The following is a 21,495-nucleotide window of genomic DNA, read 5'->3' on the forward strand; positions in this document are numbered from 1 at the left end:
GTCCCAACAGGAGCTCCTTACTCACAAGTCTCTCCCTACAGTTCTGCCATGTGTGTCCATGCACAGTGTGTTGGATGGCTGTGTCCGATCCCATCTATAAAGACAGTGCCTGGTTTGGCAACAAGTTATGTCTTGCCCACCTTCCTCCAGCTCTACAACCTGCACCTCCTGTTCAGCCCCTCCCTCTGGCAAGTTGAAGTCCTCCCATGTCCCTGATGTGTCTCTCCACACTGCAGGAGGAGAGGGGAGAAAGATCTGCTTCCTCCTCTGACATCTAGAGTCCCAAGGAGAGGACATTCCTCCTCTGTTTCTGCCTTCCAGCCCCACATTTGCTCTGTCATATTCATAGAATCATAGAGTTGGAATAGACCACAAGGGCCATCGAGTCCAACCCCCTGCCAAGCAGGAAACACCATCAGGGCACTCCTGACATATGGTTGTCAAGCCTCTGCTTAAAGACCTCCAAAGAAGGAGACTCCACCACACTCCTTGGCAGCAAATTCCACTGTCGAACAGCTCTTACTGTCAGGAAGTTCTTCCTAATGTTTAGGTGGAATCTTCTTTCTTGTAGTTTGGATCCATTGCTCTGTGTCCGCTTCTCTGGAGCAGCAGAAAACAACCTTTCTCCCTCCTCTATATGACATCCTTTTATATATTTGAACATGGCTATCATATCACCCCTTAACCTCCTCTTCTCCAGGCTAAACATGCCCAGCTCCCTTAGCCATTCCTCATAAGGCATCGTTTCCAGGCCTTTGACCATTTTGGTTGCCCTCCTCTGGACACGTTCCAGTTTGTCAGTGTCCTTCTTGAACTGTGGTGCCCAGTTCTCCCTCCTCTTCCACCTGGAGCTGCCAAACCATTTCAGATTCTGACAGAATCAAGGGCTAATGACAGATTTGCTACCTGGGGCATTAAAAATGGTGCTCTCCTATTCCACATGCCAAAGTTGGCTGATTAAACTTCACTTGAACACTGGTGGCAGGGAAGAATCCTGCTCAGCACACACAGCTCTCTCCTCCAACACCTCTCTGCTGCTCCCAACCCTCAATAATCTGCTGCCTGAGGTGACCACCTCGCTTTACCAAAAGAATGGATTTGCCAAAATAGTGCTCTCCAGATATTACTGAACCCAACTCCCATCAGCCCCAACTAGCATGGCCAATGGTCAGGAATGATGAGAGCTGCAATGTACAGCATCTGGAGTGCCCCATATTGGCTACCCTTCGAAGCAGTTTATGACACATTTCTCTGGCAACTGAGCATGTCTCCTTAAAAAGGCATATATGGAAGTCCTACCTTAAATTATTTCGTGTCCTGTGCCACCACCACCACCACCCTTGAGCTGCAGTTCATCTCTGGAGTGGAAACAATGGGGAAGGAAGGAAGATGCAGCACAATGTAGATGAAAACATCAGATGAACAGAACCTCCCCCAATTTCTTGTTCTTTGGGGGTTTCCATTGACTGATAGCCTATTTGACCATGGTTCTCTGTTACACTCCAGTTTGGGAAAGGAACTGCTCCACCTAGCCATGGTCAGGCACTTTCTGTGAGTGCCAGTTATGGTGGATCTGGGTGCCAGTCATGCACCATTCATTCAAGGATACTGCTGAGTCCTGTTCTGATTGTTCCAAACAACTAGGACAGCCAGCACAGGTAACATAAGTTTGATACTTCCCAACTCAGATGAAAGCAGTTACTTCCTGTACTGTGTTCTTCTTACTTCATTTTCTGACTCGGTACCACAGTTCTTGGGAAGACAGTGCTTGAACTCACCCTTAAAGAAATAAATGATACAACACATGCCAATGTACTTTAGAGCATGCTCAGTGACTTCAAATGCATTTGTATTCTGGAGGCTCTCTTTGCACCACTTGAACCAGTGAGCTACTGTGGGATGTGGGGTAAGTACCAATGAAGGTCTGTATGGGCCCTGGTGTGATGGGAGGGTTTTATGGGGACTCCTGTCTGTCAGCCTGATCAGGATTCTTAGCTGGTGATTTTCCGTCCTCCACCTCTATATCCACTGCTGGACTTTGGGGTAATGAGAGAGCCCTTGAAAGCAGTGCTAGTAGAGCGAGGTCCACCCAGAGAGCAAAGGACATCCTTGCCAACTTCCCCCCTCCTAACACCAGCAATGTGACACCTCTTGGTACCTAATATCCACTGACATTTGACCACACCAGAGCCCATAAAAGACTGCAGAACAGTCAACAATCCAAAATATAGCAATTCTGTTAACAATGCTGTTAGAGAAGACAAAGTATTCCCATTTCCTTCCCACTTTATGCAGTTTTTATCAAGTCCTAAATTGTCGCCAGGAGGGAGGGAGGAAAGAAAGGGGAGGAGAGAAAAACATTTCCCAAGTTTTTACTTCTTCTTTTTCTTTTTTAAGAAAGAAAAAGATTTTGTTCAGTTACTAATTCCTTACAGACTCTCCTCTGAGCAGAGACCCAACTGTATCCCTATTAAATTATATAGAGCGAGTCCAGTCCTTGGCTGTCAGCAGGACCCATCAGTCCTAATTTATCGCCCCAGGAAACACAGTACAATTATGGTAATAAATAATAATAGGATTCAGTACATGACAACATGAGTGATGGAGCCTCTCCGAACTCATTTACATTGCTTTGTGTTGCAATCACCCTGCCTCTAATGTAATGCCAGGCAAATGAGCCTTTTTGAATATTGTGCAATCTATTGCAAGTCAACTGGCACAAAACTCACTCAATAAATCTTGTTCAAACACATGCCTTTAATGACAGGTAAATCAACAATGAAGTAATTGCATTTAATGTAGTGATAGACTGGACAAAAACAGTGACCTCAAAGTGACTTTTTGTAAAAGGTATGATCTAGTTGCTGTGGTGTGTGGGATGTGTTTTTGTGCTTGCTTTATTTCTTTCTTCTTTCTTTCCTTCTTTCCTTGTTTTTCCCCCTTCTTTTTTGTAAAGCAGGAACTTTTTGCTCAGATGCACACCATAACGACATAGTCTTTGATTTAGTGGTTGACCTCTCCAGCAACTGGTGAACCCAAACGAGCTGGTTTAGACCACAGGGCTCTTAATTTAGAGTAGACCCACAGACTGTACTCAAATTCCCCCAGATTAAATAGGTTATAGATTTGGAAAGTGCTGCAGACATGTACCAGCTTCTCTGCTTCTACTCCTTCTTCCCTGCCCCACAAAGTACATTTGAGCTTGCATAAAATAATTTGGTGGCAGAGAATCAATGACCGGATTTCCCACTTATTTTTTTTTTTAAGAAGAAATGCCACTGGGACCACCATCTGGATCATGGCCTCAGTGCTGCGGGAGGTGAAGTTTGCTCTCCCTCCCTCTTCCAAGCTTTTGCAAACAAAATTGGAGCTGCTTTTTGCACCACTGGGCTAACCCCATAGTACAGTAGAACATCTCGTGGTTTTTTGGCCTTGGTGGTAAGAGCAGCAAGGTTCCAGCTTGAACTGCAATAATTTGAAACAAATGTGGATGGTGTCTTAGCATGAGAGACATTTGATAACTGTATCCAGAAGATACCTCAATGCAACTAACACCAAGAGCTAGAGTTGCATTTATGTAGGTACACCTATTGAAGGAGGGTTTAGGTTTCAAATAGGAGTTGTTCTGATGTAGCACTGCAAGCAAGAGCATGTAAATTTGAGATGCACAGGTGAGGAAGACTGCAGAAAGCTGCATGTGGCTGCAAATGCCTAGGGAGGAAAGTATTTGCGGAAAGCAGCACAAAATCATGACCAGACATTAATAGCACCGTAGAACTATATCGGTTTCGTTTTGCAAATATTCAGGCTGCTTTGGGGGAAAGGTGGTATTGTTCAAAACAGCTACAGCGGGGATGGAGCTCAAAACCCTTGCTTACTCCCCATCAGCGCTGCCTGAAATCCCTTCACTAGAGCTACTGGTGGCAATGTAGTCCAGATAGAGCATAGAAAGTTAAACATATCCTCCCCCCCAAAATAATAATAATAATAATCTGAGGGCTTATTCACACTTACCTTTCCTCTGCTCTTTCCAGGAACAATCTGCACTTCAAAGCTCTATGTCCAAGGCCCTTTTATTTTTTGCTCTGGAGCTTTTCCTGTGAAAACCCACTCTTTAAAACTCAATCGGAGCAAACAGCAATCTGCAGAAAATCTGATACATGCATGAGGAACACTGATTCCACAATAAGTATTCATCTGGAAGCAGCCCATAACACTTAGAAATATGGGGCCTTATATACATTAATGGTGATGAGGCATAATGTGTCCTTCCTAAGGAGAGGGAGAGGTCTTTCTCTGTGGTGATGCCATGGCAAGGAACTTACTTTCCATTGGACTTGCAATGAATTCCTGCACTGTAGGCTGTTTGGAAGTCCCCCTTCACCTTTCCCCTCTTGCTTCAATTGGCCTTTCAGATGTGATGTTTTTTAGCTGGGTGATGGTCTGGTTGAATACTATTCTTTCCCTGCTCTGTTAGAGTGTTGCTGAAGTGTAGTTTCAGGTTTGTGTATTATGGCCCTTCTTAATGTTGGTTGTTTTTATTGTATGCTGCTTTTGGACATTCATCCAGAAAAGTGGCCTAAAAATGTTTAAATAAAAAAAAAATTCTTTTAGGGCATTGGCTGACCCTACTGGGCATTTTAGTCAATATACCAAATGCATGGACCTTGTGAGGGCTGCAAAAAGTGAATAGGGGGCTGGAACACTGCATCTAAAAGTCACAAGGAAGAAACTGACCGGCAAAGCAATCTCTTGCTCAGCAGACATGCCAGTAATTGTCTGCCTTGCTGTTGTTCTTCATCTGTTTGCCCTTTGACTCTGTAGCTGAATGTCTTAGCGGTGAATCAGAAAGGCTCAGCATCTATATTACTGGAGGGGTGTCTAAAATCTGTAGGGAGATAGAGGAAGATATTTTCTTTGAGCACTGCTTTCAGTCCTGTTGATTCTGAGCATAACCAGACTCTGCAAGCTGCATAGTCAAGCAGACAACGTTTTCAAAGAGAAGTGTGATGTGAAGCACATTGCTGGAAACTTTGATTAAATGTTTCCAGCCTCACCTCACAGATGGAGAACTGGGACACAAAGATGGGTTGCATTTATTTACTGCTCTGCTGTATATCTGAGAAGCAAGACAGGTGGGTCTTTACAACAGGGCTGGGGAGACATTGACAGCCTCAGGGTCACATTCTGGACAACCTTTTGGCAGTGTGGGGCCAGTGGTGATGGGTGGGGCAAACGCAAACGTGGGTGGAGCACCAAGCAAGGCTGATGTAGGAAATGGTTGGGTGGGAGGATAGAAAGGCTTGGAGGCTCTGAGTTTTCCAATCCCTTCTTTACAACAACCCTGCGGGATCTGTCAGCATCATTCACATTTTTACTAGTAAGAAATGAAGGATTAGAGGGGAAATGGAACAGCCAGGGTCACCTCATGAATCTATTTCTGAGACTGAACAGTGGACAGAGGCTTTTCTTCAGTCCAAACTAATGGACTACAGTGTGAGTAGGATTTCTAACCCTGAATGAGCCAAGAAAAGGCAACCCCAATTTTTTAGAGGCAGGGGAATGGATCAAAATGAAAGTAGAAAGAAACTACTCTTGGGTGTTTTTGCGGCAGGGGTGTGAATTTTGAGGGTGGGATAAAATTCATACTGCTGTTCCTGAGCTGGTAGCCACCATAGTGATTTCTTCAGAATGCTTGGAACAACATCATTCAGGCTTAAAGATGGGGGTGGAATTTACCCTCTCCAAAACAAAGTGAAGATCCCTGTTGAGTCTACCAACTAGCTTTCCTGTAAAGTGCATGTTTATTGCTTAAACAGAACGACTTCTGCGTACACAACAGAATGTCCCCTCCCTCTCCTTTACCCTTGTGTCCCTGCAGCTGAAGCCTAAAACATGAGCTTAACTTCCCATTGAGATAACCAAGAGAAAATGTTTTCTCAAAAATAACTCCCAACTGAAATCAGCTAGATTTAATCCAGAGTAAGTATGCATAAGTATACCTTAATGTGTTCAGCTTTGGCCAAATTCTGCTCTAAATGATTATGAATAATAGCCATCTCATGCAACTTGTTTGACCTCTGCATTCAAGCTAATGCCAACAGGGAAGATGAAATCTATCACAGAGTCCTTCTCCAGATGTTGTTGAACTCCAGGCCCATCAGCCTGTGTCAACATGGTCAATGCTAAGGGATGGTGGGAGTTGTAGACCAGCAATACTTAGAAGGACCACAGGACCCCCATCCCTTTTTTTTCAGTTTTACAAGTTTGGGGGGGGGATCATTCATAGGAGGCTTTGGGCTCCAGCCTGTTCAGAGCATCCTCTGGACTCTTGAGCACAATCCTTTGTCTCCCACTTCTTTGCTTTTTCCTTCACAAGTAAGGCATTAGGGAGACTATCAGAGGTCAGTGTGAAACCATTAAGGTTTACCCATGTCCCTGGGCTCTCTCCGTTGATGGCTCCCATACGATGTAAACTGATTAGTGGGATGGCTAGAGGCAGGAGAGAGGCATCATTAAGAAAGGAAGAAAAAAGAACAACAAACCCCCACTAATTTTAGAAAATTGTTACCAGTTGTCTGCACCACAGAGCTTGCTCATCCGTGCTGAAGATGTCAGGCCAGGATCACACGCCTTCCCCTCTCAGCCTAGGCAGCAGGCTTCTGGGACTCTGATTACAAATATATCTTCCATGTTGATTGTGATTCTTTTTCTATAGTTCTGTGCTGTATCTGTATCTTTCTTAGGAGCATGACAGATACTTGGCACAAGGGCATTCCCCAGCAGGAGCACCAGACATCCATCACCAGGTGCAAAATCTTATTATAGGCCACGGTGCTGCGAACGAGTTGGGGGTGGGGGTGGGGCTCTTTGGCTGAGTCTGCCTGGCTAACTGCAGTTTGTTAAAGTTGGCTCAAGCACTGAAATTCAAAACAGGCCTTGGATTAAGACTCTCACGGAGCATGCAGAGGTAGATGCCTCTTGAAGTGCTACACAGGCAGAGGGTTGCTTTTCAAAGGTGCCAAGATCCTGAGCCTCTGAAATGATGATGGACTGGTCTGAAATCAAAGCCTGGAGAATGGCTAGCAGACAAATGCGAAAGCAGCTCTGAATTCCTCCAGTCCCAAAGGCACCAAGGAGAATGGGGCCTGCAATCTGGGGTCTGGGCCATGTTGAGCTGCCAGATGTCACTTGGATCAGCGATTCACAAATGATCCTAGGGTCATAGGTGGCATGTGGGTAGGTCACCAAGGTAGGCCACCAGAGCTAATGCAAAGAGCTAATGCAGCAGAAAGCAGAGGGGAGAAAGGTTCCACTGCAAGGTCAAAGGTTGGAGGCAGCAAATGGCTCTAAGCAAGCTAACTGGCAGGGCTGGATGATGATGGCACTTTGCCAAAATTTGCCCTTGAGGAGCATTCCAGTGACCCGACAAGGGTTTATTTAAATGGATCCATGCAACATTAACAGCCGATGTTCGACCTTGTTTGTCAGCAAGGGAACAAAAGTTTCACTCAAATTCAGTCACATTGCCAAGATTTTAGTGTGGCATTCCAAAATTTAAAATGCAGTGGATGTGAACACTGGAAACTGTCTTATTTCAGGTCAGATGTATCCACGTAACCAGTATTATGTACTCTGATCAGCTGCGGCAATCTGGTATCCCAGGCAGAAATGAATCTTAGCCCCAGCCAGCACAGGCCGATAAGGGGTGTTATGCAGCAACATCTGGTGGGCCATATCCCTGCCATAAAGGCCCTCCTCCCGGGATGGAGTCTTGGAGGACTAGCTACATCCAAGAGGGATATAAGGGCTCAGTTGGATCAACTTTTCTCTTCCATGTAGTCTGTTAAGAGCTTTACAAGATCTGCTGTGACTGCCCTTGGTCTCTAACCCAATGTTCTTGACCTTGGCTTGGGCACAGAGAGTTGCATTCAACGCTAGGCCGACTCAGAATAGACCCATTAAAGTTAATACACACGACTAACTTTAGGGTCATTCATTTCAATGGGTAGAACTTAGTTGACTACAACCCATAGTCCCTGCCTGCTGTTTTCTGCTCTAGAATTCTCTCTAAATTTGTGTCTTCTTTTCAATCCTTCTTTGGTCTCTGTCTTCCCAGTCTTAAATTTGTTTTCAGACATAATTCAAAATGCCACTTTTGACCTTTAAAGCCCTAAACAGCTTGCTATCTGCTTCCATAGCAATCTGCCTATTAAGAATATCAAAGATAAGGTGAGCCACTATCCAAAACAGGGATGTCTAAGCTGTGGAGCCAAGTCCCCTGTCAGTTTACTTTGAGCTCATTGATGGCCTTTAGATCCCATTTTAATAAAGGGTTTAGATCCCATTTTTAATAGGGTTTGCAACCCCATAAGCTTTATTCTGCTGCTGCTTGTAAACTTGTTTGTATTTGTGTTAAATCTACACTGACTGATAGCAACTCTCCAGTATTTCATACAAGGCTCTCTCTCTCTCTCTCTCTCTCTCTCTCTCTCTCTCTCTCTCTGCCCTACGTGGAGGTGCCAGGAATTGACCTGGGAACCTCCTGCATACAAGGCCAATGCTCTCCGACTGAGCTACAGCCCTTCTGGGTTTTCAGCTATGTACTATTTGTTTATTTCTCAATATAAATCTATACCACTTGATATAATAAAAATATGTAAAGTAGTTTACATAAAAATATTAAGAATACAATGACATTCAGTAAAATTTCCTTAAAACTACATAAAAACAGAGCAAAGCTTTTTATCATAAACAAAACTGAGCAGTGTATTAAATGGAAAATTTAAAATCAAGAGTCAGAGTCCAGGAAAGTTTGAGTAAGCATATAAGCTTTGAAGGGGTCTTTGCAGTCTTTCCCTACTGTTGCTTTAAGCATGTTGTAAAATCTCCCCCCAACCCCAACTGCACCGGGGGGGGGGGGGAATGAGATTGGGAGACAGGGTTGTTTAAAAAATAAATAAACAAATCTGTGAGTGTGCAGAACATTCATTTTAAGATATCTGTGTTTGAATTCACATAAACAAGTTTGAGATGGCAGGATTTACTTATTTCCACCTAAATGCATTGCAGATCTATAAGTCTGCTTACTCCTGAGACGGATCTGCAACACTGTGGGCCAGCGCTGCCACCCCACCATGATCTACTGCAGAGGGCTGCCTGGCCAGAGAGGAGGCTAAATACTCACCTCATTGGTCAGGAATTGGCTCCAAGCCTGCCTGCAGATTGGCCAATGGCAGGCAGGCTTAGAGGTAGGGCTCTCCTTGGGGAGGGACTGACAGAGTATGTAGGCTTCCTTCAGGTCCATTCCCAGGGCATTTAAGGCAGCCTGCCCTGGCCCTGGTACTCACAAAGAGACAGGGTTAAAAAACAACCACCACTAACTAAATAGGTTAATTAATCTGTGAATGTGTAGAAAATTCACTTTAGGAAAATCTGAGTTTGAATTCACATAAGCAAGTTTGAGATAGCAGGGTTTTCTTATTTCCCCCCAAATGCATTCCAGATCTAGATGTAACCTAATCCAGTACAAGATTCTCTCATGGTGAGTCAGCACTGATACTATCAGAAGTGACATATGGTGATTGCAGTTATGCAAATGTCAAAAATATCTGAATTTGGATTGCCTCTGGACTGGGGGGCAAGGAAAGAAATGATCCAGATGCGTATGTGCTTTCACCTCTGGGTTAATTGCCAGAAATATATGTGTAGAAGCCAGATATTGAATGTGATTGCAAGAAATATTGAAGTAAACGTCAGCCACATCACTTTCATTTTGCTCATATTCTTAAGCTGTCTGAGAGCAAGGTGGATGAACTCTCAACTCCAACTCTCAACTCCAACATATCTTTTCCCATTTGGTTGGCTCTGAGACCTGTGTGTGGTTTCTTCAGAAGATCCCCTGAACAGAGGTGGAAAAACGCATATGGTGATGTGGCAACAAGTCATGATTTGTTTCCCCCCCCCCCCCTCAAACCTAGATCCTTGGACACCCTCTCCCTGTGACCTACCAGGCTCATGGCACCAACCACATGCCTGAATAGGTAAAGTCAAAATGTGGCATCCCTATTTGCTACTATTTACTAGGGAAAGTAAGCCACTCTTCTTAGCTTCTCCCTAATTTTTGCCTTTGGGAAATACTTTGCAAAACTTCAGTATGAGTTGCTAAATTGTTCATTTCAAGAAGCATTCTAATATCTTTATCCCAGATGGCATCTGTTCTTGATCTGAGTTGATTTTATGTATATGTTATTATTTTAAACTCTACTTATATGTATAGCTTTTAAAAATTATTTTCATATGCAATTATGTTTAATTGTTTTTATATACGCAACAGTTTTATAGACATAATTATATCCCAAGTCAATTTGAGATGCCTCTTGGGAAGTGATTCATAAATAAATCATCATCATCTTCAAGGGTCAATCTCCCAGGTTTCTAGAAGCCAAGGGTTATAACCAACTATGTTCTATTTCTCTTAAAAAAAATATTTTTTATTGAATTTTACAATTTAATCAGCATGACCTATTAACATAAATCACATAAGAAAGTAAACCTACATCTCCTTTCCCCCACCCCCTCCCCCCACCCATAGACTTCCCTCAACTTCCCCTTCTAGTTCTTTCTAATATTTTCTCATTCTGCACATTCTAATCTAATCTTAATATCATTCCTCTTTACCTAAAAACTCTGTTTTATTCCAAAATCTTTTTCTATCAAACCGTTTAAATCCCATATTCTACTTGTTTATTTCCACATCATTTTTCAACACCTACCACATTCTATTTTGTCAATTGTAAGTGTTTACTCAAAACCTGCTAGTGAGTCTAGTTCTTTACAATATTTCTGTATAAAGGTAAAGGGACCCCTGACCATTAGGTCCAGTCGTGACCGACTCTGGGGTTGCGGCGCTCATCTCGCTTTATTGGCCGAGGGAGCCGGCATACAGCTTCCGGGTCATGTGACCAGCATGACTAAGCCACTTCTGGCGAACCACAGCAGCGCACGGAAACGCCGTTTACCTTCCTGCCGGAGTGGTACCTATTTATCTACTTGCACTTTGACGTGCTTTCGAACTGCTAGGTTGGCAGGAGCAGGGACCGAGCAATGGGAGCTCACCCCATCATGGGGATTTGAACCACTGACCCTCAGATCGGCAAGTCCTAGGCTCTGTGGTTTAACCCACAGCGCTACCTGCATCCCTAATTTTTCTGTATATATAAAATAAATACATTCCAATCTTTTTTAAAGTCTTTGTTGTCCAACTATGTTCTATTTCTAAATACTATTGGCCTCCAACTCCCAGCATGGAATTTAAATCAGGACAGAGTCCCATCTATTCCACCCCCCCTGTTCTCATAGTGAATCCCCAAAGCTGAACCTGAGTGCAACAGCATTCTGGCCACTTGCAATTCTCAGCAGCTGATATTCCTGGGCGTCCTGCCTCCGACATTTCAGATAGAACACAGCCAGTGTGGTTAAGTAGCCATTGATCCTCCATGGATTTGTCTAATTCTCTTTTAAATTCAACCAAATTGGGGGCCATCACTACATTTGGCGGAAATGAACTCCATCATTTAACTATGCATTATGAAAAGAAGTCAATGACAAACCTAGACAGCATCCTAAAAAGCAGAGAGATCACCTTGCCAACAAAGGTCCGTATAGTAAAAGCTATGGTTTTCCCAGTAGTGATGTATGGAAGTGAGAGCTGGACCATAAAAAAGGCTGATCGCCGAAGAATTGATGCTTTTGAATTATGGTGCTGGAGGAGACTTTTGAAAGTCCCACGGATTGCAAGAAGATCAAACGCATCCATTCTTAAGGAAATAAGCCCTGAGTGCTCACTGGAAGGACAGATCGTGAAGTTGAGGCTCCAATACTTTGGCCACCTCATGAGAAGAGAAGACTCCCTGGAAAAGACCCTGATGTTGGGAAAGATGGAGGGCACAAGGAGAAGGGGACGACAGAGGGTGAGATGGATGGATAGTGTTCTCGAAGCTACAAACATGAGCCTGACCAAACTGCGGGAGGCGGTGGAAGACATGAGTGCCTGGCGTGCTCTGGTCCATGGGGTCACGAGGAATCGGACACGACTGAACGACTAAACAACAACAACAACATGTGAAGAAGTACTTCCTTTTGTCTCTCCTGAATACTTCTACATTCAGGTCTATTTTAGGTGTATTCAGTTTCTAGTATTATGAGAGAGGGGGATAATTCTCTTTCTCCACACTGTGTATAAACTGGCTTTTTTGGGGGGGGAGGGGGGTTACTCAGCTCTACAGTGTTTACTGTGATTATCAATCATTCCCCTGAGTCTTAGGAAGAGGTATTTCCCAGCCCTTAGACTTCAGATGCTTTTAGGTCCTAGGCATTGAACCATAGCTGTCAATGTTTTCCTTTTTTAAAGGGAAATTCCATTATTCCAAATTGGATTCCTCGCAAGAAAAGGGAAAAGTTGACAACTATGGATTGAACTTGGGACCTTTTTCATGTGTCACCTTCTCTTGCAAAACTGAGTGGATTCCTCTGAGGAAAAGAAAGAGCCATTTCTGGAGTTTCTCTTCTCCTCAGTGCCAAGCGTTTGGTTTCACTTGTCCCTTCTGTTATGATCTCCACCTTCCTGAAGGCAGTAGGGCATGCTGGTCAATATCATTAAACACCCAGTTTAATGATATTGCTGCTCTGTGATTGCATTTTACAAGAGGCCTTGCAACTGATACATCGTGCTTAAAAACATAATAATCCTCCACGTGTTGTGTTCCTTCTCAGTCAATATCATATGTTGGCTCAGATATTATGCCAAGTGCCTGGCCATTCCTGCCTGATATTATATGGAGAGCAGGGAGGCGCCTGCTGTTTTACAAGGTAACACACCCTTGGTTCCATCAAGGAAAATGGGCTCGCATCTGGAATGAACTTAGTCCAGAAACGTCACATCAGGAAATTGAGTTCTTTCAAACAAACCTCTTGGTGCTCAGCCGGGGGAGTTGCTGGCATGCAGCCATACGTTTTGCACAGCCCACCACCCCAGGGCAACTGCAGCAATGAGTAGAAACACAGCTGGTAATGTATGAGCTCCTCAATGTTTTTAATCTCATTTCTAGCACATTTATATCCCACTTTTCTTCCATCATAGAACTCAAGCTGAGCCGGTATAGGTAGGCTTCCTTGGAAGTTTTCCATTAAGGCATCAACGAGGGCTGTAGTTCTGTGGTAGAGTGTCTGTTTTGCATGGGGGAGCCCCCTGGCTCAATCCCCAGCATCTCCAGGTAGGCCTTGGGATGTTACTTGCCTGAAACCTGGAGAACCCCTGCCAATCACTGTAGGCAGCACAAGCGCCACTTGACAGTGCAAGATAAATATGCTCCGATGCTCCTGTTCAACAAAGAAGAAGAAGAAGAGAAGAAGAGTTTGGATTTGATATCCCGCTTTATCACTATCCTAAGGAGTCTCAAAGCTGCTAACCTTCCCCTTTCCCTTCTTCCCCACAACAAACCCTCTGTGAGGTGAGTGGGGCTGAGAGACTTCAGAGATGTATGACTGGCCCAAGGTCACCCAGCAGCTGCATGTGGAGGAGTGGAGACGTGAACCCGGTTCACCAGATTACGAGACTACCGCTCTTAACCACTACACCACACTAGCTCAGCAGGAGAGCATCTTCTTTGCATGTAGAAGGTACCAAGTTCAGTCCTCAGCATCACCAGATAGGGCTGAGAGAGACTTCTGCCTGAAACGCTGGATGACCACTGCCAGTCGGTATAGGCAATACTGTCCCGTGGGCTGACTTGGTCTAAGGCAGCTTCCTACATTCAGCCCCCAAATGTGCTCATCTTCAGTAACATGAGTGCATCAGGAGACTGGAAACTGCCGTGGGGCAAAAGACAAGAAGCAGTTCAGGTCTGGACGCAAGGATTTGCTTTGCTTAGTAAACAGATGTGTAGGAGGAAGCTTACAGCCTGTGGCAAATGGCAGCAGTTTTCTGAGCTTTCTCCAGGGCTATTTCCTACGCACAGTGTTATCTGTGGAAGGACAATAAGACATTGTTTGGGGCTGGATGCTCAGTTTACTGCTTCCCACCCAACAATGCCCCTAGAACAGAGGTGGGAAACTTGTGGCCCTTTGAATGTTGCTGGACTGCAACTCCCATCATTCCTGGCCTTTGGCCATGTTGGCTGGTGCTGATGGGAGCTGGAGGACAGCAACATCTGGAACGCCATATGTTCCCCATTCCTGGTCCAGTGTTATTTCTGAATTTGGCCACCAAATCCAATAAGTGTTCTTTAATAATTACATTTCCTGTCAACTAAACCCCTGCTTGCCATCTTCCGTTCATTTCTTCATTGTTTATATTCCTGCATATCTTGACATTATTCTTCCTCCTCCTCCAAAAACCCACTTCACTGTTTCTGCAGGTTTTGCTAGCAACAACCCTCTGCTCTGCTGAAACCACCACAAAAACCCACAGCCAACTCGCCCGTTTCCTGGCCCTTCCTTCCGAGATGCCGCCCTCCGAAAAGGAGAACCAACCATGGAATATACAACTTAGCACTTCAAAGCAAATGTTGGGGTCATGATCCAGCCAACTCCACATCAGAGGAAATTAGGTTGCTAGGATCCCAGGATTGTTTATTACGCTCTCAGCTTTAATTAGCTGTAAGTAACATCACGTCAGAGTTCTGCCACAAACACTCAACCTGTCAGCATGATTTTACTGACTCTGACAGTTTAAATCAGAAACAAGAAAGTCAACATATCAATAATGGGACTGGACATGATGGATGTATTAAGGGGAGACCTGAAAAGTTCTCCATTTCATTATGTCTTATAACCGATGTCAGAAAACAGTGTGCCTCGATGAAAAGGTGGGGGGTGGGAAGAGGGTGAAAAGCTTGGAGAGATTACCCTGCTTGTTTCTCCATGACTTCACATCTAAGTTTGTGCCTCCTATACAGGATCCATTTGAAACAGATGAATGCAAAAGCCGAAGGTGGCTTCTGACCTGTTTGGGGTTGCTTTCTCTCTGCCACTATGTGAAAAGAGAATACCAAGAGGTTGCTCATGTCTTGCATTGAAGACAGGTACAAGTTGTCTCCAGGGCGGTGGGTGGCGCTGTGGGTAAAAGCCTCAGCGCCTAGGGCTTGCCGATCGAAAGATCGGTGGTTCGAATCCCTGCGGCGGGGTGCGCTCCTGTTGTTCAGTCCCAGCGCCTGCCAATCTAGCAGTTCGAAAGCACTCCTAGGTGCAAGTAGATAAATAGGGACCGCTTACTAGCGGGAAGGTAAACAGCGTTTCCGTGTGCGGCTCTGGCTCACCAGAGCAGCGATGTCACGCTGGCCACGTGACCCGGAAGTGTCTGCGGACAGCGCTGGCCCCTGGCCTCTAGAGTGAGATGGGCGCACAACCCTAGAGTCTGTCAAGACTGGCCCGTACCGGCAGGGGTACCTTTACCTTTTTTACAAGTTGTCTCCATGTTCACATGCTACACTTTAATGCTACAAATTAAAGGGAATTTGATCCAGTTTGGATCTTAATGCAAATTTACCTGATTTGAATTTTGCAAAACAAAACACCCCCCCCCCCAAAAACCCCAAAACTGAAAAATATTTCCTTCAAACTTTGCCACTTCTCTGAAAATTGTGATGCAGTTTCCCAGCCAAATAATGCATACAGAAATGAACAACAGGGGGAATGTGTGCATGAAAATGAACATATTCGTGAAAATAGCATATAAAACGCATTATATCAGGAAAATTGTTTGCAGAGGCACATCGTGCAAAATTTCACACATAGATTTGGTGAAATTTTCACTATAATTTTCATTTTGACTTTAAAAATAAAGAAACTGAGGCAGTGATGAGCTGAACTTAAGACTAGAAAAATGAGAAACTGAGAAAAACCAAAACTGAGATATTTGACCATTTCTACTCTGAACACAGACACTCTACACATGTACGAGTGCTTGTGTAGAAGTGTATACACTTGTGGATTTGTACAGCTAAACAATTGTGTACATAGGTCCTACAGACTGTACACTTACTGCATGTTACATGTGGATAACTGTGCATATGTACAGCACAACTGCTCTCACACATTTTATGCTCATTGGTTGTAACATGTTCACAGGTTCATCTATGGTGTTTATAGGTAAACAGGCTGTGCACTTGTTTAATGTAACCTGTGAACGCTACACATGTATGTTTTAAGAAACATGCCACAAATATTATGGATTATGGATCCCAGTTTTTTGGGGTTACATTTTAGTGTGAATCTACCCACATCTGCAATGCGTGTACCAACCATTACTTTAAAACATTCATTTCTCCACATTTTGCAATGCAGTCCTCCTTTTAAAAATGCATTTAAAAAGTATATATTTGGGGAAAGATTTGTGTGTTAATTAAAATCTACCCTCAAAAAAGAATTATGTTTGGGGGATTTGCTTGTGAAAATGCATGTTAAACAATTTAGTGTGAAAAATCGAATATGTTTGAAGAAATATCCACAAAGGTGAATTGAAATTTTTTGGTGGATTGAAAATACAAGAGCCAAGTGATGTGGAAACAGTTCCATCCATGCCTTTTACATATCCTGCTTGCAAATAAGTAACCCTTCTATAAATGGAGGCCATTTACTGAACACTGGAGTGTTATTATTTATCCGTTTATTTACATACGGTCTCTCTTGGCCTCTGTGTGGTGGCTCTCACCCCCGTACTAAGGCTGCCACACAACTGTCCCATTCCCTGTTAAGCGCATAAGAGGGGGCTCAAAGCACAGAATGTACAATGTTGGAGTTCAAAGCAATATTGGAGTTCAAAGCTTGCCCTTGCTTTGAATTAGCTTCACTTGTCTTCAGTGATACCATCACATAACCCAGTCTGAATGGGTATGAGGTGGTATCACTGTTTCCTGGAAGAGATGACCGAGTTGGAGAGATGGAGAAAAATGGTGCCAATGCAGTGGGCAATTGTTGCAGGTGAGGGCACAAACACCACAAGAGGTAGTAAGGTAAAGGTAAAGGGACCCCTGACCATTAGGTCCAGTCGTGACCGACTCTGGGGTTGCGGCACTCATCTCGCTTTATTGGCCGAGGGAGCCAGCGTACAGCTTCCGGGTCATGTGGCCAGCATGACTAAGCCGCTTCTGGTGAACTAGAGCAGCACACGGAAATGCCGTTTACCTTCCCGCTGGAGCAGTACCTATTTATCTACTTGCACTTTGACGTGCTTTCGAACTGCTAGGTTGGCAGGAGCAGGGACCGAGCAACAGGAGCTCACCCCGTTGCGGGGATTCGAACCACCGACCTTCTGATCGGCAAGTCCTAGGCTCTGTGGTTTAACCCACAGCGCCACCCGCGTCCCAAGAGGTAGTATTCAAGCCTAAATGATCATTAAAAACATGTGTGAAGTTTTTCTCAAAATGCCACACCCGCAATGCAGATTGGCCCAAAGATGGAAGGGGTCCAACTGCACTGAAAGAAACGAATGCTGCATCTTCCCCTGTTACAGCCCCTGGAAGCATTATGCCATTGAAGCTTTGTGAATGATCACAGGACTGTGCATGAATGCTCATTAAATAGCCAACATCATCTAACCTCCCTGCAAAAAAAAAAAAAAAAAAAAATTAAAAAAATCAGGCTGAATGCTCAACAAACAGGTCACCTGAAGGCTTTATTGTGGTTTCATTCTTTGTTTAGGAACTGATTTGCTAATTTCCATTTCAGAGTGGGAGAAAACACATTTAAGTAAAATACATATAATTATTGCAGAGCGCTTTGAACCATTATGCTAATGGCAGGTCTTGTTTCAGTCTTTTTTTAATAGCAGTGTTAAGCACAATATGATGGGGGATAAGGATGTCAGAGCTGGGGTGGAGGGTGGGATGACCTGGCTCCAAATCTGCACCCCTGTTGTGAAACTCCCCAGGTGACCTCAGACCAGCTGCCACCTCTCAGCCTAATCTACCTGAATGAGTTCTTGTGTTGATAAAATTGGGGTAAATGAGACCATGCATGCTACCCTAAGGTGCTTGAAGGAAGACAGAAAGTTGTTGTTTTTAAATGAGCTCAGAATATTCATTTGCATGTCATTTCCCCTTTTCTCTTCCAACACTTAGATATATGCAAGAAAATCTCAGGCAATTTAAGCTTTATGGAGGGAAACCCACTTTCCACTGGTTTTCTGGCCAATTTAAAACTAACCTATTTAGTGGATTCCTGCCCCCAATCTGAATTTGTCACAGGCCATCTTTAAACACACATACATTTAAATGAATTACAGTATGCAAATAAGCAAAGGCTAGTGAAATTGTCACTGGGATAATTTTAACAAATCTGTCTGATCATTTGCACTTTGGGGTTTGGTGTGCTTGCATGCCTGCCTGCCTGCCTGCATGTTTTAAGTCAGCTGCAATGCCAAATATATACTGTGCAACGCAGCCTTCAGCAACCTGGAGCCCCTAGGTAGTTTAGACTACAACTTGCATAAACCATGCTGGCTGGGAGGATGATGGGAATAGTGTCCCAAACCATTTGGAGGGCACTAGGTTGAAAAGCGTTAATGTAACGTATGTGCAGTGCCAGATTTACGTATAAGCTAAACAAACTATAGCTTAGGGCCCCACTCTCTTGGGGGCCCAAAATAAATTAAAGGGGGAAAAACTGGATGTACATTTCCAAAATATAAGATAAAAAACAAAATAAAATAAAACCTACAGTTGTAGCACAGTTGAATGTAGGTCAGGCTGTTGTATCTAATATTAAAGAGTGCTTGTAGACTGATGATCAGGCAGCATAAACTAAGGGTATGAGTCCTATGCCTACTGATTGATTTCATGTAATAGATCATTTATTTTGATCCCATTATAAAATTACGGTACTTTAGAAAAATATTCATCTTTATTATTTAGTAGGCCTATATTATTATTTACTAGTATAGTTCCCACTTGCTGCTATAATACTATATAAATATTATAAATATATTAAATATTTTACTTACTTACTTATAAAGTAAGGTTACCAGATTTTTTTCAATGAATCAACTTCCTACTAAATACAGTGGTACCTCGGGTTAAGAACTTAATTCGTTCTGGAGGTCTGTTCTTAACCTGAAACTGTTCTTAACCTGAAGCACCACTTTAGCTAATGGGGCCTCCTGCTGCCGCTGTGCCGCCACTGCACAATTTCTGTTCTCATCCTGAAGCAAAGTTCTTAACCCAAAGTACTACTTCTGGGTTAGCAGAGTCTGTAACCTGAAGTGTATGTAACCCGAGGTACCACTGTAGATGGATTTTGTCAGGGAGCTGATTTGTAAATCCGGGGACTGTCCCCGGGAAACGGGGACGTCTGGCAACTTTTTTATAAAGGGCCCCATTACCTTCAGTAGCTCAGGGCCTCATCAAACCTAAATCCAGCCCTGCATATGTGTATCCATCAACATTTCTCATTCCCCGCCCCGAAGCTTAAATTCATTTCCCACATCGGTTTGAGACCATTTTCCCCCCTAAAATCCTTTCCCCCCGTTAGATTTTATCAAAACTTTTACATAATGCAATAAGATATAAGAAAACCAAAACAGAGAAAAGAAGAGAAAAGAAAATGCAGAGTCCTCTCTCAAAGGTAGTGTTTAACCCTTGTCATGCACAGAAAATGCTGGACCCTCCCAGCTCTCACCTGGGAGCTTTTCTTTCTGCCCCCAGTCTCTCACCCTGGGAGATCTTCCCTTCTCCTCACTCAGGGTCCTTCCACCAACCATCTAATACCTTCGTGTGTGTGTGTGTGTGATCCTTGGACTCCAATAGTGGCCCAGAGCAGAGAACACCAAAGGGGAAGAAAAAGAAAAAAGAAGATAAAAAAGAAGGAAAGAATAGAAGAAAAGAAAAGAAAGAAGAAAGAAAAATAAAAAGGATTTCCGATTTTCTGTCTGTCAGTTACATAAAAGAAATTATTCACAACATTCACTCTAGGATGACATCCAACTGTTCTACTTTCTGTTAAGCAGTACTTTCCCAGTCTTCAGACCCAAATGTCTCAAATTCATTCATCTTCCTTTTCACACAGAAAGTCCAAAAGGGTTTCTCTAATTATTATTATTATTATTAAATGATTTTTCTCTAGTCAAACATCTTAAATTTGCCTCCAATAACTTCAACTACCATTCCTAGGGATGCTATTTTCCCAAAAGTGAAAATCAGGACAATAAAAACAATAAAACAATATAAAAATATTTCAATCTTTGTCCATATGAGAGGCTCTTCAGTGTGATCATATATCGATATATTATTCTGCATTTCTTTTCTTGTTATGTTTGCATATAGCTCTGTATCTTCCGTTCCCATGTCTTGTGTTTGCTGTGGTTTTCCATCCTTACCTTTTTTTAAAAAAAATCTTCCATTTATGTTTCTTCCATTCTTTTTCCAATAAAAGCACAGAGCCCTTTGTCTCTCTCTCAGTGCTATTGATGCCAGGCTCAAGGTGTCTTTCCAACTCTCCATCCATGGCTTCATTCCACTCCTCCAGAATCACAACTCCACCATTTGACTGTTTCATTCCTCCAAACACCTGTGTGAAGGACTGTTTCCATTTCACCCTCTGTTCCCTCCAACTCTACCATTTCACCCTCCTCTTCTGCCAGTCCTTTATCCATATTCTTCTCTGAAGTCTCTGTGCCATCTTTGATTCCGCTTTTCATTTCATTGATCTCTGGTTTACTTTCATTCTGCATTAGATCAAACTTTGATCTAATCAATTTATTTGCTCATCAAACATTTGCTGAAGGATGCCAACTGTTGATGGAACATCCAAAGATGTACTTGCCATACTGAATGTTTTTGATCTTATTAGCAGTTCAGTCTCATTACACCTCCCATCTCTACCTTAAGACTTTCACACCCTTGTCTCTTACTAGAATCAACACATTTCTTTCCCATAGAGGAAGCATCAAGTGGCAGAATTACTTTCAATTTCTAAGCAACACTTTCATTGAGGGGAAAAAATTAAGAAAATAAAAATTCTTAGCACACAGAACTCCCTTGCTTGTTTAAAACTTTCTTGACTCAAACCATTAAAGCAGGCTTTTTCTGCCTTCAACCCTTTAACAGTTGACTTCGCTTCCCTTCTTCTTGAAGCCAGAAAGCAGCTCACACATCAAATGTAAATTTCTACCTACAGACGAATAAATCTCTCTTGGTTATAAACTTTAACCATCTCAGAAATAATTTAAAAAGTTCACCAGCATTTTAGTGTAAATTTCTCCTAAGAGACAGGTGTCTGTGTGCAATTTTGTCTAATATACACAATTTTACAACGCAATGTCTCCCCCAAATAATGCATTTTTGCGTGTTACTTTCACTATTATATCCTTTAACCCAGTGCATGCATGTTTGTATGTATGTATTACTTGCCTGCAGGGCCACATTGCAAAATTCAGAATAGTTCAAATTTGAAAGGACAGCTATGTTTCAGTTCTCATATTGTTTTGGAAGTGCAGGTTAG

Source organism: Podarcis muralis, chromosome 15 (genome assembly GCF_964188315.1).
Source record: "Podarcis muralis chromosome 15, rPodMur119.hap1.1, whole genome shotgun sequence".
Lineage (NCBI taxonomy): Eukaryota > Metazoa > Chordata > Lepidosauria > Squamata > Lacertidae > Podarcis > Podarcis muralis.